We start from the raw sequence: 4,989 nt of genomic DNA, 5'->3' as shown, positions 1-4,989 counted from the left end.
CAAAACAAATGTCTATATAAAGAGGTTCTCAGCACCAAGACTTTTTATAACTTGTCACATTTATGACCCTCCAGTATGCTAATTTCCTCAACCTCATCCTTCACCCCGCCTCACTGGTCTCTAAGCCAATCAGCTTTTAGTAATGCCTTGTCATGAGTTTGCAGCATGGTGTGCAGAAGAGAGGTAGGTCTGATGATGTTTTAGTGCGTCCAATGTGTAATAATATTACAGTCATGTACCATTGGTAACCCTAACATTTGCTACATGGACAATTTACACTGATGCCCATTATTACTCATGTATCTTGGTTGTTTTGCACGGACTCTCTTGCCCTGGCTCTATGCCCACTCACTAGACTCTACCCACACACTCACACATACTACACTGACACTCCAACGCACGCACACACACTACACACGCTCATACACACAAAACACACACACACACACACACACGCGCATATTGACGCCACCAATGCTAACACATAAACACACGTTGCCATACACTGCTGATACTCTGTTTATTATCTGTCCTGATTGCCGAGTCACTTTTACCCCTACTCCCATGTACAGTCTGTATTCAATTAAATTCGATTTGATTTGTAAAGAAAAAATAATCGTTTTGAGTGCTTTATAAATGAAAGTGCTGGTATTAACAGATTATTGAATGTAATAGCTCGTTGTTCCATGTGCACCAGTTTTGGTCCATGCCAGTTTTGATCCATACACAGCGCGTCCTTGGTGCCAAGGACTGATACCTCACCAGTCAGAGTGAAGTGCAGCCCGAGCCTGCCCTCAGGTGGTATTTGTCTGTACAGTAAGTGATAAATCCCCTATTTGAGTGGAGGGCTATGGAATTGAAGAGATCCACAATCTTTACACATCTTTCTTGCCTTATTTATTCAGACAAAGCTTTCCTCATTTCTGTGAATGTGTGAATATGTCAATGTTAGTTGTCACATGTCTCGTCATTATACAACTGAATAGCCTGTGTCACGATCTTCTTCATCTGATGAACAGGAAAGATCGGACCAAAACGCAGCGTGGTAAGTGTCCGTGTTCATTTAATATAACTGAACACGAAATACCAAAAAACAAAGTGAAACAACGAAAATGGAAACAGTCCTGAAAGGTGACACAACACAAAACAGGAAACAACCACCCACAAACACCAGGTGGGAACAGGCTACCTAAGTATGGTTCTCAATCAGAGACAATGAAAGACAGCTGCCTCTGATTGGGAACCATACCAGGCCAAACACAAAGAAAACATAGAAAAACAACATAGAATGCCCAAACCAAAATAGAGGCATAAAAAGGAACCAAGGTCAGGGCGTGACAGCCTGGCTGTTTAAAAAGCTATAAAATAGCTAAATATAGGCTATGTCATGGTCATTTAAGGGTTTAACATGAAAGCTACATAAATAAGTATATTTTAAACTTTGCTGACCGGCTAACTAATGTCACATGACACACTTCTAACTCATAATCAGCATAATCCGACCAAACAACAAACAGAAACACCTTTGTGTGACAGAGAGAGGTTTCCTGATGACTTGAATCTGAAAGTCTTTTGCTTTGGCTGTATATACCTATACATTGCATGTCGAGAGTGGGAGATTGAAAGAGAGAGATTGAAGGAGCGAGAGAGAGAGAGAGAGAGAGAGATTATAAAATCCATGTACACAAACAAAGTGTGCGGTTAAAATTGGCAAAAAAACACATTTCTTCACACAGGGTCGTGGGGTGAGACAGGGATGCAGCTTAAGCCCCACCCTCTTCAACATATATATCAACGAATTGGCGCGGGCACTAGAAAAGTCTGCAGCACCCGACCTCACCCAACTAGAATCCAAAGTCAAATGTCTACTGTTTGCTGATGATCTGGTGCTTCTGTCACCAACCAAGGAGGGCCTACAGCAGCACCTAGATCTTCTGCACAGATTCTGTCAGACCTGGGCCCTGACAGTAAATCTCAGTAAGACCAAAATAATGGTGTTCCAAAAAAGGTCCAGTCACCAGGACCACAAATTCAAATTCCATCTCGACACTTTTGCCCTAGAATACACAAAAAACTATACATACCTTGGCCTAAACATCAGCGCCACAGGTAACTTCCACAAAGCTGTGAAAAATCTGAGAGACAAGGCAAGAAGGGCATTCTATGCCATCAAAAGGAACATAAATTTCAACATACCAATTAGGATTTGGCTAAAAATACTTGAATCAGTCATAGAGCCCGTTGCCCTTCACGGTTGTGAGGTCTGGGGTCCGCTCACCAACCAAGACTTCACAAAATGGGACAAATACCAAATTGAGACTCTGCATGCAGAATTCTTCAAAAATATCCTCCGTGTACAACGTAGCACACCAAATAATGCATGCAGAGCAGAATTAGGCCGATACCCACTAATGATCAAAATCCAGAAAAGAGCTGTTAAATTCTATCACCACCTAAAACGAAGCGATTCCCAAACCTTCCATAACAAAGCCATCACCTACATTTACATTTACATTTACATTTACATTTAAGTCATTTAGCAGACGCTCTTATCCAGAGCGACCTACAGAGGGATGAACCTGGAGAAGAGTCCTCTAAGCAAGCTGGTCCTGGGGCTCTGTTCACAAACACAAACACACCCCACAGAGCCAAAGGACAGCAGCACAATTAGACCCAACCAAATCATGAGAAAACAAAAAGATAATTACTTGACACATTGGAAAGAATTAACAAAAAAAAAGAGCAAACTAGAATGCTATTTGGCACTAAACAGAGAGTACACAATGGCAGAATACCTGACCACTGTGACTAACCCAAACTTAAGGAAAGCTTTGAATATGTACAGACTTAGTGAGCATAGCCTTGCTATTGAGAAAGGCCGCCGTAGGCAGACATGGCTCTCAAGAGAAGACAGGCTATGTGCTCACTGCCCACAAAATGAGGTGGAAACTGAGATGCACTTCCTAACCTCCTGCCCAATGTATGACCATATTAGAGAGACATATTTCGCTCAGATTACACAGATCCACAAAGAATTCGAAAACAAATCCAATTTTGATAAACTCCCATATCTACTGGGTGAAATTCCAGTGTGCCATCACAGCAGCAAGATTTGTGACCTGTTGCCACAAGAAAAGGGCAACCAGTGAAGAACAAACACCATTGTAAATTACAACCCATATTTATGCTTATTTATTTTCCCCTGTGTACCATTTGTACATGGTTACAACACTGTATATTTGAAACTTCTGTATGTGTAATGTTTACTGTTAATTTTTATTGTTTATTTAACTTTTGTATATTATCTACCTCACTTGCTTTGGCAATGTTGACACATGTTTCCCATGACAATAAAGCCCCTTGAATTGAAATGAACTGAATTGAGAGAGAGAGAGAGAGAGACAGAGAGAGAGAGGGAGAGAGAGAGAGAGAGAGAGAGAGAGAGAGCGAGAGAGAGAGAGAGAGAGAGAGAGAGAGAGAGGGAGAGAGAGAGAGAGAGAGAGAGAGAGGAGAGAGAGAGAGAGAGAGAGAGAGAGAGAGAGAGAGAGAGAGAGAGAGAGAGAGAGAGAGAGAGAGAGAGGGAGAGAGAGAGAGAGATGCAAACATAGACTGTTCATAGACTACAACAACATTACATGGTTACTGGAAGTGATACTACAGCTGTCTACATTGATATATATGTTAGGCCAAATGGACGTTAGCCTGTATAGATCCACTGGCCCTTGATCTGTCTTGACTGATATCATGTGTGTGTGTCTAATGTGTGTGTGTGTGTGTCAATGTGTGTTCCTTCATGCATGTGTGTGTATGTATATGTGCTTGTGTGTGCGTGTGTGTGTGTCTGCAGAGAGGATACTAGGCCAGGTGTTGTATAACCCAATCAATGTTGCCTAATTCCTCCTAACCCTCTTTACATCGTAACAGGGATCAACTTAGTCAATGTTGCTGAACAATGTGTGTGTGTATATGTGTGTGTGTTTGCATGCGTGTGTTTTCTGTTCTTGTTGTTGTGGTGCGGATCAGGAGATCATTGCCTTCTGGTATGGACAAGTAACACTAAAAACAGGTGGGTTGGATTGACTGGCTTGGGGCCGATCATCACATTAGGTCTGGGACTGGTTGGTTCTGTGTCGGGGTAAAACCCAGGGGTAAGAGTCAGGTTAACAGACTCATTAGTACCATAGAGTTCCCAGCTCACTGAGACTGTGTCAAAGGTGGGTGTGTGGTTATTCTGGTAGAGAGCCATACATATGGTCCTGTAGTGAGGTACAGATGTAGGATCTTAATTTGACCTATATTGTCTCAACAAAATAATCCTGCAGAAACAGGATTTTTACGTTTAGCCCACATTTTTGCTTGATCGGTGGTTGGGCTATTAGCTGGCCAAAAGTAGGCTTCATGAAAAGTGCAATACTGTTAAAATAACCGTGTGTTAGTTTTGGTTGTCAGCAAATTTATTTAAAACACAAAGCTCCTCTGCATTTCCTGCGGTGCGGGAAAATTCTCATCAACGAAAGAGTGATCCATTTAAGATCCGACATCTGTAAATTGCACTGTGTCTGGTATTCTGATTCATCAGCTATGTGCGTGAGAGGCTATAGTCGCCTAGCACACGTGAAGACTCAGTGACTGAAGACTTTAGAATTAGTAACCAGATAGAATTACTTCTAATTCTATAGTTGGTGCACCCAAATCATCAAAATACTCTCTAGTGCTACACTGCCCAGTAGGCCTATATCACAGTATTCTCCAGTATCCAGTCAAGCAGAGTACTCTGGAGTACATTGTTCCATATAGCCTCTCAGTGCAAAGACACCATAAGCTAGTACTATAGAGGGAGTATCCCATCATGGTAAAGCATTTTTTATTTTGTTTTTATTTCACCTGTATTTAACCAGGTAGGCCAGTTGAGTTCTCTTTTACAACTGCGACCTGACCAAGATAAAGCAAAGCAGTGCGACACAAACAACACAGAGTTACACATGGAAT

This window comes from Oncorhynchus keta, chromosome 33 (assembly GCF_023373465.1).
Source record: "Oncorhynchus keta strain PuntledgeMale-10-30-2019 chromosome 33, Oket_V2, whole genome shotgun sequence".
In the NCBI taxonomy this organism is placed as follows: Eukaryota; Metazoa; Chordata; class Actinopteri; order Salmoniformes; family Salmonidae; genus Oncorhynchus; species Oncorhynchus keta.
This window is presented reverse-complemented; position numbering follows the sequence as displayed.